The sequence below is a fragment of the Dipodomys merriami genome, unplaced genomic scaffold, assembly GCF_024711535.1.
Source record: "Dipodomys merriami isolate MVZ:Mamm:240054 unplaced genomic scaffold, mDipMer1.0.p SCAF_1370, whole genome shotgun sequence".
Classification (NCBI taxonomy): domain Eukaryota; kingdom Metazoa; phylum Chordata; class Mammalia; order Rodentia; family Heteromyidae; genus Dipodomys; species Dipodomys merriami.
The window spans coordinates 74,049-87,830 of NW_027202683.1; the positions used below are offsets into that span (position 1 = coordinate 74,049).

At 45.9% G+C, this 13,782-nt stretch overlaps 1 pseudogene; it reads left to right on the forward strand.

The window, feature by feature from the left end:
• The first annotated feature begins 5,544 nt into the window (after positions 1 to 5,544).
• Positions 5,545 to 13,782, forward strand: part of LOC138825523 (tubulin beta-2A chain-like) — a 73,652-nt pseudogene continuing 65,414 nt past the window's right edge.

Below are 13,782 nucleotides of genomic sequence, written 5' to 3' on the forward strand. Positions count from 1 at the left end.
TTCCATTCAGTAAGCCCTCCTTCACTCACTAAATTTTTCCCCCTACGTTTTTCTCTTTTGCATTTCTAATGGGTTGTTGTAAGTCACGCCCAAAGGAGGAAACTCCATTGAAATGCCTCCTGCGTTCCCTGGATGTCTTGTCTATTGACTGCATCGACAAGAAACGCCTGATTTATTATTGCACTCAAGTTTGGCCACAGTACCAACTGGATAATCGTTCTCGATGGCCCAGAGATGGGACTTTGGACTATGTCATTCTCAGAGATTTAGACGATTTTTGCCGTCGTAATGGTAAATGGTCTGAGGTCATTCATATTCAGCCATTCTTTGCTCTCCGGGACAACCCGGCCCTATGCCAATCATGCCCGGCCTTTCCACTCCTCCTGGCACGTGGAGAACCCAACTCTAGCGCAGGGCTCCCTCCGGAGCCTGAGGTGCCTGACCCTCTTTTTGACTCTGCCCCTCTTCCTGCTGAGCATCTGGTGCCTTCCCCACCTTCTTCACTCTCCTCTCCTTCACCCTCTATCTCCTCCCCCCCTGCAGCTCACACCCGGTCTCGCACTGGTGGCACACAACCTCCACCAGACCCCCTGTGCCCTTTGCGAGAGGTGGCAGGGGCTGAAGGTGTAATTAGGGTGCATGCGCCATTCTCAATGTTTGATATTGCTCAGATTGAGAAGCGGCTGGGATCTTATGCCCAAGATTCTAATAATTATGTCAAGCAGTTTAAGAACCTGGCTCAGACCTATGACCTTACTTGGCAGGACATATATCTAATGCTATCCTCTACCCTTACTGCTGAGGAAAAAGAAAGGGTGTGGACTGCAGCCCAGGCACATGCCGATGAAGCTCACCGCCTAGATATTAACTTTCCAGTGGGAGCAACAGCTGTGCCTAGGGAAGAGCCCAATTGGAATTATCAACATAATGCTCCTGGGCGGGAAAGCAGAAATAGGATGATAACTTGCTTAGTGGCTGGCCTTCAAAAGGCAGCCTATCTTCCTGTTAATTACGACAAATTAAACCACATTACTCAAAGGCCCAATGAAAACCCGGCGGAATTTCTTGAACGCCTTACAGTAGCGCTCCAGCGCTATACAAGGCTGGACCCAGAGTCACCAGAGGCTAAGGTGGTTCTCAATACTCATTTTATTGCCCAATCAGCCCCCGATATTAGAAAAAAGTTAAAAAAGGCTGAGAACGGTCCTCAGACCCCTCAACGAGATCTGGTGAGTATGGCATTTAAAGTTTTCAATAATCGAGAGGAACAGGAGATTGCCGATAAGACAGCCCGTGAGAGGGAAAACTATCAAATCCTGGCTGCTGCCATCCGGCCTCCTCTGAGGAGACGCACCCAACAAACACCACCTGGAGCATGCTTCAAGTGTGGGCAAGAGGGCCACTGGGCGAAATTCTGTCCCTCACCACGACCTCCACCTGGACCCTGCCCAAGGTGTGGACAACAAGGACATTGGGGAGTCGATTGCCCCTCCTCACCTCCACAAGGTAGGCCAGCCCCTCCCCCACCCCGCCCACCCAGGCAGGCGGAGCCAGACCGGTCGGAGATTTTCTGCTTGGCTACAGAATGAAGGTGCCCAGGGCCACCTGCTCCCAACAACCAGACCATCACAATGACGGAGCCCAGGGTGTGTTTCTATGTAGCCGGTAAGTTAATATCTTTTCTCTTGGATACGGGAGCGACTTACTCGGTGCTATGTCAATATACAGGCAAGACTTTTCCCTCCCAGATCTCGGTGGTGGGTGTAGATGGCCTACCTACCTGTCCCCCAACTACGGGACCAGTATCATGTAAAATAGAAGACTTTCCTTTTTCACACTCCTTCCTAATCCTACCTCACTGTCCTACCCCACTCCTAGGAAGGGACTTGCTCTCTAAATTTCAGGTCTCCCTTTCATTCCATATCCCCAAACAGCCCACACCTGTTCTACTTTTGTCTTTAGATGAACCTCCACCTGTAACTTCCCAACTAAATCCTTTCCCTTTACCTCCAGATCTTGTCAACCCTCTTATCTGGGATACTTCCACTCCTACTATGGCTAGACACCATACTCCTGTCCTCATTAAACTTAAAGACCCTACCCATTTCCCTGGTACTTCCCAATACCCCATTTCCCTTAGGCACAGGCAAGGTTTAAAACCCATCATCCTTCGCCTTCTTAAACAAGGACTTCTCAGACCCACTAACTCCCCCTTTAACACCCCTATCCTGCCAGTAGTTAAACCTGATGGGACCTATCGCCTAGTCCAGGACCTGCGCACTATTAATGCTGCAGTCCTTCCCATTCATCCTGTTGTGCCTAACCCATATACTCTCCTTTCACAGATACCTCCTGGTACCACCCACTTCTCGGTGCTGGACCTCAAGGATGCATTCTTCACAATCCCCCTGCATCCTGACTGCCAAGATTTCTTTGCTTTTACTTGGGTGGACCCAGACACTTCAAGGGCACAACAGCTGACCTGGACGGTCCTCCCTCAAGGGTTTCGAGACAGTCCCCATTTCTTTGGACAGGCTTTATCAAAGGATCTCCTCTCTCTTCAGGTGTCTCCTAGCATTGTTCTCCAGTATGTGGATGATCTTTTGCTTTGCAGCCCTTCCTTTGAGTTGGCTCGCCAACATACAGCTGACCTCCTCAACTTCCTGTTGACAAAAGGATATAGAGTCTCTCCTTCAAAGGCCCAGATAGCAAAGTCAGAGGTAACATACTTGGGTTTGTCCATAACTCCTACAGAGAGAAGAATTACCCTTGATAGAAAAGCCTACATTGAGTCTCTCTCTGTCCCACAGACCAAGGAGGACATTCTGTCTTTCCTGGGACTTGCAGGCTTCCTTCGTATTTGGATACCCGGTTTTGCTACATTGGCCAAACCTCTTTATGAGGCATCCAAAGGTTCCCTACTGGAGCCGCCAGACCCCACAAAGCCCATTGACACCCCATTTAAAGTTCTGAAGCAAGCGCTTCTTCGGGCTCCAGCACTGGCTCTACCTAACCTCAAGGAACCCTTTATACTCTATGTCACTGAGAAGTGGGGAATTGGCCTTGGGGTTCTTGGACAAATGTCAGGCCCCTCATTTAGACCTGTGGCCTACCTCTCAAAGCAGCTAGACCCAACGGTAAAAGGCTGGCCAGCATGTCTCCGAGCTTTGGCCGCAGCAGCCACCTTGGCACAGGAGAGCACAAAACTCACTTTTGGCCAACCCACTACCATTCGCTCTCCCCACAGACTAAAGGACCTTTTGTCTCATAAATCCCTGTCTTCCCTTTCCCCTTCCCGCCTACAGCTGTTTCATGTTACTTTTATTCAAAACCCTGACTTTTCACTGGAAAGCTGCTCCCCGCTCAATCCAGCCACCTTGCTTCCATCCAATTCTAACCCTCTTTCCCATTCCTGTACAGAGACCTTGGAGGAATTCACACCCCATTTTACAGGTATCTCGGAAACTCCTCTTCCTGACCCAGAAGACACCTGGTACATCGATGGCAGTTCCACATCTACCTCTTCAGGAAGCCGAGTTGCGGGCTATGCCATCGTTAATAACTCTACCATTCTTGAAAGCAGCCCTCTGCCCCCTAGCACTACCTCACAAAAGGCAGAACTTATAGCTTTAACTAGGGCCTTAATTCTAGCCAAGGGCCGGAAGATCAATATTTATACAGACTCAAAATATGCCTATCTTATTCTCCATTCTCATGCAGCAATTTGGAAGGAACGTGGCTTCCTGACCACCAAAGGGACTCCCATAACTAATGCCTCACTTATTCTTAAACTATTAGAAGCTGCTTCCCTTCCCCAACAGGTTGCGGTCATCCACTGCAGAGGACACCAGACAGGATTGGATGCCATTACAGTCGGCAATTCAAAAGCAGACCGGGAGGCAAAGCTAGCAGCCCAGAGACAACTCCAGGGACAACTTCCAGCTCCCTTGCTTCTGGTATTGCCTTCAATTCAACCCTCTTATACCCCACAGGAGATCGAGGAACTTATGCACCAGGGAGCCTCCCAGGAAGCACAGGGATGGTGGTCTCTGGAAGGACGAGTTGTTCTTCCTGAGACACAAGCAGACAGCTTTCTTTCCCAGGTTCACCAGGCGCTGCATATTGGATACAAGCCTCTCTCCCACCTTCTTAAACCTTTAATCCATTGCCCTAGCCTAACTACTCGACTAAAGGCTATTACCCAAGCCTGCCCCACGTGTTCTCTTACTTCCTCACAGGGTGGTCTCCGACCAGCTGCATTCCCCACACACCAAGCACGGGGACACACCCCAGGGGAAGACTGGCAGATAGACTTCACTCACATGCCCAGATGTAAGCGGCTCAAATACCTTCTAACTATGGTTGATACCTTTTCAGGATGGATTGAAGCCTATCCCACAACGTCGGAGACAGCTGACACAGTTGCCTCTGTCCTTATTAAAGAAATTATTCCTAGGTTTGGCTTACCCAGGTCACTTCAATCTGACAATGGACCTGCTTTCATCTCCAAAGTGACCCAACAGGTGGCATCCTCTCTAAACATCCAGTGGAATCTTCACATTCCTTATAGGCCTCAGTCTTCTGGAAAGGTTGAAAGAGCTAATGCGCTCCTTAAGACACAACTTACTAAACTTTCTCTAGAGCTCCAACAATCCTGGCCAGAACTGTTACCCCTGGCGCTCACCCGCTTACGTGTTTCTCCCCGCAGCCCTACTTTCCTCAGCCCCTTTGAGTTAATGTATGGAAGACCTTTTCTCCTAGGTAATTTCCCTACTGACAATACCAAAACTCCACTAATAGACTACCTTCCCGTCCTAACCTTTCTTAGGCACATGCTGCGCCAACATGCTGACCAGTGTCTCCCTCAGCCTCATCAAGGCCCCTTTCCCACTCCCCCAATTTTGCCTGGTGATCAAGTGTTTCTCAAGACCCTTAATCCATCTGGTTTACACCCTAAGTGGACAGGCCCTCACCAGGTTCTGCTGACCACCCCCACAGCAGTCAAGCTCAAGGGACAGCCACAGTGGATTCACCTGTCAAGAATAAAAAGGTCTCCTGCTCCTGCCCCTTCTATGCCAACACTGACTTCGAGGTACACCTGTTCCCCCCTTGGGCCTACCAAGGTAAGGCTATCTCGCATCCCTGAAGATCCGGGTGAGTAACACTGAGCTAATTGCTCTCCTCCCCAAAGACCTCACTACCTCATCCCTTAGGTCACCTCCAAGCCATGGACATCCAATCTTTTCTTTCCAGTAATATATTTGCTTTTCATCTTTGTTCAGCCCCCTGCCTGAGAAGACTTCCTCCAGACTTCATCGAAGAGACTCACTTCTTGCAGACATCATGGAACTGGCAGACCAGGAAGCAGTCACCTCCTACTAGGTCACCTCTCTTCCCCCCCCTTTCCTTTTTCAGCCATGCTTCTCCACCATGCTGGGTGGGACTACAGTTCAGTAACTTCTTTTCCTGCCTGAATAGCGCATGGTGTTCTTTTCATCTACCCAATAACTACCCCTTTTGTGTGAACCAAAGTGCCTTGACACCATGCGAGATTTTTCACCAATACCATTTCTGGCCTTCACATCCACGTCCACACCACTTCTCTACTCTGGTGAGTGAAACTACTCTACGGCTCTCTGTCACTCAGTCTCTGTCCAGACGTGGCGCCACGCCAGAGAGCTCCTACGGCCTTTAGCTGAAAGGCCGGTCACCTCTGAAGCCGAGGACGCTTGGCTTTGGGGGCTTGGCCATTTCTCTCTAGAGGGCTCTGGGGGAAGTCGGGACGCCGCTTCTGCCTGGTCAGCTCTTATTCACTCACCAGACTGACTCTACTTTTTGGCTTGTGCCCTGAAGAGTGTGACGCAGGCTGGGTCCCGGGGACCCTCCCCTCTAGGTTCCCTCTCAAAGGCTAGCCATTCTAGGTTTAAAAATTGTCAGAGTTTCCATTTGTTCAGGTTTCCGTCAATGCCTCATGAAACTTCTCCAGACTCCGTCCAACAGACTCGCCTCCTCCAGACTTCATCGAGGAATCAACACCCAAGTGACAGCTGCAGCCTGCTGCCTTCTCCCAGCATGGACCACATCCCAGCCTTTTACCCCTACGACGCCCCTTGCCAGCAGGAAGTAGCCAGAGAGAGTCTTCGCCCTTTTTCATAATTATCAAAAGGCTGGAATGTAAGGTCCATTCCTGGACGACGAACAGACCTCGCCCAGTACCTGCGTTACCTAGGCAACTGGGATACCTGGAAGAGGTCACGTCCGCATCTGCTGAGCGTTACCTAGGCAACTGGGATACCTGGAAGAGGTCACGTCCGCATCTGCTGAGGTCACATCCTAACCTGATGTGGCCACACCTTTCTCCCACCTGATCCCACTTCCCTTTACCTGGACACACCCTTCCCCGCCCCCTACCCTATATAAGGCCTAAACCGCCGCCAGACCGCTCTCTCTTTTTTTCTTTTGCCAGCCGCGTGGAGTGCCAACCTTGCCTGGTCCCAGCAGGTCTACTGAATAAACCCCTTACCTGAATACCACGTGCGTGGTGCAGTTTCAGTTCTTACTCGGTCACCTCTTTTTAAAAACCTAACAGAATTAGTAGCGAATCATTCTGGGATAATATTAGACAAAATAATTATAGGACATGGATTAAGTTTAATTAATATATTATTAAGCATTAACAGAATGAAAAGTAAATGGAGACATAGTTAAATACCTAATAATTGGTAGTAACACATGATGCATAAATTAATTATAAATAGAGGTCTCATTCTATAAAATATGTAATTATATATATGGATGTGTGTACATATATGATAAACAATAACAGTAAATTGAGTAATAATTAATGTTTTATTAATTGTTCAACTGGGATATATAATTAAATGGAGACATCATTTAATACCTAACATTGGTAGTACTATTAGCTATAATTTAATAATATGCATAAATCTCTCTCTATATTTTTTTTTTGGGTCCAGTCGTGGGCCTGAAGTCTGGGCCTGGGCTCTGTCCCTCAGCTCTTCAGCTCAAGGCTAGCACTCTACCACTTGAGCCACAGCACCACTTCCGGCTTTTTTTTTCCTGCTTATGTGGTGCTGAGGAATTGAACTCAGGTCCTCATGCTTGCAAGGGAAGCACTCTATCACTGAGCCACCTTCCCAGCCCACATCTTTCTTTTTGTATATATAATATTTATATACAGCAATCTCTATTTATACCTCATGCACTCCTGGGACTCGGTGGTTGAGTGCTCGCCTAGTAAGCAGGAAGCCCTGGCTTCCATTCCTCAGTACCATATAAAAAGAAAAACCAGAAGTTCCGCTTTCTTTCAATCAATTGTGTACTAGCCTGGAGCACAAACGCTTGGGGAGAGTGGCTAAGCCCTTACTAAAGGCCCAGGACTGCTGCCAAAAAAGGTAGACTGTTCTATCTGCAACTATAGAAGGTCAAGACTTCAAATACTTCATCACAGAGCAAGCTAGGAGTCTGGTGCTGACAGCTGCCACCTAACCTGACTTATCCAGATGTAAATCACTGCAACCCAGCTCCACCGAACCAGACGCTGATGGCTTACCTCAGTCATTCTAGCTGCTCACCTGCGTTAAAACCCAGCCCTAGCAGGAAGTCTGTGAGACTCTTCCAAGTGGTAGAGCTGTAGCCTTGAGCAAATGTTATTAGAACAGTATCCCATTTCAATTCAAGCCCCATAGGTAACCTCCCCCCCAAAAAAACACTCCACTAAACCATTAGATGTGAACTTGTGTGGTTTGTGAAATGTTCCTCAAAGAATGGTGATACTGAAGAAAACACGTTGATTCTAATGACAGCTTGTGGAATACAGCTATGTGCTGAGTCCTTCATAAGGTGCTCTATGCTGAGTACTGCACAGGGTGCTATGTGCTTAGTCTTTCACAGGTTGCAGTGTGCTGAGTCTTGAATTGGGTTCTGGGTGCTGTGTCTTTTACATGATGCTGTGTATTGAGTCCTTCAAACAGTGTCATGTGCTATGTCCTTCACAGGGTGCATTCTTTCATCTGGTCCTTGTAAGAGCTCCACAACTGAGATGCTTAAGCAGATAAGAATATTGAGGCTCAGATATATCTCCATGGAAGGAAAAAAAATTAAGTATAACTGAAGACTAGTGAGTTGTCTCCTGCAGACCATTGTTTTGTTTGTTTGTTTTTTCAGTCATGAACCTTGATCTCAGGACCTAGATTTTGACCCTTACCTCTTGGGCTCAAGGCTAGCACTCCACCACGTGGAGCCAAGGATCCCCTTGCAGCAGACTACCATGGCCTAGGGGTCGATAGATGAGGTTTGTCATCCTGCCTTCTCAGCAAGCTGAGATCTGAGGATCTGAGTTCTAAATTATCCCAGACACAAAAAGTCCCATGAGACTATTATCTCCAATTCACCACTAAGAAACATTAAGTGGAAGCTTGATGCTTGCAGCTCATGACTATCATCCTAGGTTCTCAGGAGGATGAGAACTAAGGATCATGGTTCAAAGCTAGCCTGGGCAGGAATGTCTTTGAGACACTTAGCTCCAATGGACCACCAGAAAACCTGAAGTGGTGCTGTGGCTCAAGAGATAGAGCACAAGACTTGAGCTGAAAAACTCAGGGACAGCACCCAGTCCCAGACTTCAACTCCTACAACCAACAACATAAAAAAAATCCCAAAACCAGAAACAATCTAACAAACCTGAAGTACAGAGCTGGGAATGTGCCTTAGGGGTAGAATGCTTTGCATATATGAAACCCTGGGCTTGATTACTCAGGACAACATCACTAGAAAAAGCATGAAGTGGTTCTGTGGCTCAAGTGAGAGAAGGCTATCCTTGTACAACAGAAATTAGATACAGTGCTGAGTTCAAGCTCCATGACTGTATGCGCGCACACACATGGACATACACACACAGACACACAGACGCACACACACATACACACACACACACACACATAGACCAGAAGTGAAGTTGTGACACAAAATGGTAAAGCACTGGACTTCTCCACTGAACTTATGGTCAGCACCAAGGCCCTGTGTTCAACCTCCAAACCTAGCCATCCAAGGCCCAATTAAGAGAGGTCAAAGGTTTCAGAACCAGATGATCTTCACCAGCCCTAGATGACAGGAAGCTTTGTGATATCCAACATGTTCTTGGATTTCTCAAGCTTCCAGAAAACCAAGGAGAGGTATCATAGGCCCATTATCGCTGGCAATGAAACATTTCATTAAGTTCAGTGCCCTAGTTGTCTGCAAGAAGGACTTCTGAATTATATTGAGCACTGTATCTGAGCACTGGAATATAGTCTCACAAAGGCAGGATAAGTGCAGGGAACTTGGCCTGCCATGGGAGGTGGCACAAATGAAGGCTTCTTGTCAAAACAGAGCACTGGGAAGAGAGATAGCTTGGAGTACAAAGAGGCCTTTTTCTCCTGGCCTTCAGAGCACACACACACTTATCCTCACTAATTGGCCCAGATGTGGAGTTGTTACAAAGCTGTACAGGACTGAGGCCTTTTGTCTGCCTGTCCAGACAATGAGAGAGACTTCTTCCAGCAGGCCTGGGATGCAGAGAAACCCTCAGGCTACACTGGGAACAGTGAAGGGAGCCCTGGAACATACATTGTCATAAAAGTAGTCTCTGTGTTATGAAATCATTGTATTGAAAACAAATTTCCTAACTTGGTGCCATTCATCATATCTACTCTGGAGCTTTGCCTATAGGAATACATCCAGACATACACAAAGACATGGAGGTATAGGCTCTATTGGGGGCAGGCAGGTCCAGGAGTTGAACATTGAGCCTAGACATTGTCCCTGAGCTCCTTTTGCTCAAGGGTAGTGCATTAATCTTGAGTCACAGCTCACTTCTGGATTTTTCTGGGATCTCTTAGAAATAAAAGTGTCATTTCCTTTCCTATGCTGGCTGGATTCAAACTAATATTCTCTACATCTCAGCCTCCTAAGAAGCTGGGATTACACAGACACTGCCTTACTTTTCTTCTTCATTTTTTTAATCTGGACAATCTGACTTCTTAACAGGATCATTCCAATAGTTTGAATTTATGAGTAAACTACCCCAATATTCTTTATAGCTGCTTTCTCTGAGAAGGATTTTCTCTCCTCATCTTCTCTGGTCACAGATTTGAAGGCAAAAGTGAGAAATGAGTGTCACAGGATTTGGGAGCATATGTCCACAGGACATGCCATTTCCATCACTTAGCATTGAGCTGAATTGATGAGAGGACCAAAGCTGGAGTGATCTTCATACTGTCTGCATTGCTCCTTTTGCCTATAAAATGATCTAATAATTATGAGTGTTTTGTGTCTCCAACCTTAAGTATCTGGAGCATACTAGAAACAACTGCATGTTTCTGTTTTCTCTAGTACCTCCTGAGATTTAGATTAAGGGTTTGTATGGAGAGGCTCCTCGGTGAATCCCTGAGAAAAGCCACTGGAAACCCACTCAGGAGATCACCATCCAAAGGCAGCCCAACCAGGAAAGTCTGTGAGACTCTTATCTCCAATAAACCACCAGAAAACCAGAAGTGGAGCAGTGGCCCAGAGGGTAGAGCTCGAGCTTTAAGAGAACAAGCTGAGTGGGAGATACAGTCCCAGACCAGGCAGGAAAGACTGGGAGGTGCTTATGTCCAATTAACAACCAGATGGCTGGAGCTGTGGTGGTGGTAGAGCCACAGCCTTGAGCAAAACAGCTCAGGAACGCATCATGCCCTGAGTTTAAGCCCTGGGATGGCCAAAAAGAAAATTCAAAAAGAGGAGGCCAAGTTTATGAATCAGTGCCCTACCTACTTATGTGTGTAAATTACCTCCCTGAATGCAAACAGAGCACATGTAATGCTTCTGCTTTTATTTACTGATTTATTTTTCAGATATGTTCATTTTGCATACTACATCATTCTCTTCACTTCAGGCCTATCGCTTTTCTCTTCTGGGGTTCCTGGCCTGTGTCTTTATATGATGCATACTTAAGCTTTTAGCAGCCTTTATTTACATTTTATTGTGAGGCCAATGCATGAATGGCCACAAATGAGGCAGGGAAATAGAAGACCAGGTTTCATAGTAGTAACCGGCATTCAGAAAATTAAACGTAAAATTAAACGTGAAATGGAAGCATGCTTAAGTAAAAACTACCATTAAGAAAAGATGAGGGGACTGGGAATGTGGATTAGTGAGAGAGTGCCTAGCATGCAAGAAGCCCTGGGTTTGATTTCTCAACAGCACATACACAGAAAAAGCCAGAATTGATGCTGTGGCTCAAGTAGTAGAGTGCTATAGACAGTGCCCAGGCCTTGAGTTCAACCCAAGAACTGGCAAAAAGATACCTAGCTGGCTAGGTAGGTAGGTAGGTAGATATGGAGATTGATGATAGATTGATAGATAGATAGATAGATAGATAGATAGATAGATAGATAGATAGATAGATAGATAGATAGATAGATAGATAGATAGATAGATAGATAGATAGATGATAAATGAAGCTGGTCTTGGTCGTTAGAAGGAAAGAAGGCAACAATTCTGTCGTGAGGCCTTCTACAGTGTGCCAGGACACCAGCATCACCTTCAAACAACCACAGAGCAAGAAGACTGTCTCTGTCCCACTTCTCAGGCAGCCGAAGGCCCCAGAGCCAAGCGGGCACAGCCAGGTTCTAACTCAGGTGCTTGGAGACAGTAGAGAAAGGGCCCTGCCTCTCCTTGGACTGGGGATTTGAATTAATGATGTGGAGAATGAAGGAAGGAGAATGGACTGGAAGAGGTAGAAGAAGGGCCTTCAAATCTGACAGATGGAGAGTCAAAAACTCACTCCCTAAGACCAGAGAGCATGTTTTTTTTTACTCTGTTCCTGCCCTCTCCCCCACTAAACTGGCTCACTATTATGAACTTAATGATAGCTTGAAGCTCGTTTCACCTGAGAGAGGAAGGTTAATTAGTTGTTGTTTGAAGAGGATGAGAAAAGCCTGACCCTGGTGTAAGTCTACAAATATTTCAGGTTTCCCCCCATTTCTGGCTGTGCCTGGAATGAATGAAGTCGTTTTGCAGCTCACTTCCCTGTTGAGTGTGTACATTCTGCCTCCTAATCCTGCAGTCCTAGGTCTCTTCACCTAGTCCAGCTTTTAAAACTGTTTTCTGTCCTTCAAATATAGCGTTTCATTGGAGTTCTTCCTGCCAACAGGGCTAAGGCTTGGATCCTGAGAACTTCATTTGAACCCAAGATGGGTCAATGATGTTTCTTTCTTGCTTCTATAGCTCAAGAATTCTAAGAATATTTAGAGTGTGAGTAACTTCTCATCACCAAGCGAAACAGAGGAAGCTCTTGAACATCTAACCTTTCAGAAGAGGAAGTCAGAGTGTCATAGACTTTCCTGCTCTGGCTAGCTTCAGCCTGTGATACTGAGACCTCAGCCTCCTATGCTAGGGTGATGGGCGTGAGCTACTGGTGCTCTGCTAGCTTCAGAACTGTAATGAAATTGACAATACAAGTCAACTGCTTATCACAAAGGGCTTGGGGATCATATTAATCCCTTCAATATTGGACCTTTCAGAACCCTGTAGTATGCAAAGTTATAATGCTAGAGTCAGAGAGGCTGGGTATATGGATGTGGACACTTGAGCCTTGAGCTCTGACTCCAATTCTAGTGTACATCTGTGTTCATTTTCCACAGAATGTTCTCATAATTAGAAAGTAGGAAAAGTACTTTAATTAATCCTCACTTTTTTTCCAGTTGTGTGTCTTGTATCAAGCCTGGGCACTGTCCCTGAGCACTTCAGTTCAAGGTGAACACTCTACCACTTGAGCCACAATGCCATGTGAGGTATTTTGGTGGTTCATTGGAGATAAGAGTCTAACAGGCTTTCCTTGCATAGGCTGTCTTTGAACTGTGGTGTTCAAATCTCAGCCTCCTGAGTAGCTAGGTTTCCAGGAGTGAGCCATTGGCATCTGGCCTACTGTTTTTGACAGTCCTGGGGCTTGAACTTAGGGCCTGGGTACTGTCTCTGAGATTCTTTTTCTCAAGCCTAGCGCTATAGCACTTGAGCCACTCCACAGTTTCTGGCTTTTTCTGAGTATGTGGCTCTGAGAATTCAAACCTTGGCATTCATGCATGCTGAGTGAGCTCTTTACCACTAAGCCATATTTTAACCCCACCCTTGCAATTTTATCCCTCAATTTGCCTATCCTCAAGAAAAGGCTTCTGAGTATAAGTCATGTAAAGAAATCCGTATAGGAAGATGGCCATAGATAAATAAGACAAGGCTCATACTGGGAACAGATTCTAAACATGTTAAGACTGTGACAAATATCTCCATTTAATTATGTATTATGTTTCAACACTTAATGTAGTATTAATGAAAAATGAGTCAATGTCCTAATTTATTTTGTATATTTTTATAATACATGTACAACATGTAAAAATATGTGTATAATAACACTAAATACAATAAACAATAAATGAATCAAATAATAAATACAAAATCAATAATAAAAATAATAATATGTAATAAACATACATATGTAAGTATATATCATATATTACACATGTATGGAAGTATTGTTTCCATTGCAGCGTCTTCATTTAGTTCCTGGGAACTCTAGCCTGAATTTCTTTTCCTCAAGTTCAGTGAGCTTCACCTTCACCCTTGTTGCAAAAGAGTTACTGGGCGATGCAATCAAATCCTAGCAATGGCAGAAATACTGGCCCAGTTCCAAGACAGTGACTTGATTTTTTTTAATGGAAGCAGTTATGTTTATTCAGTTTCATA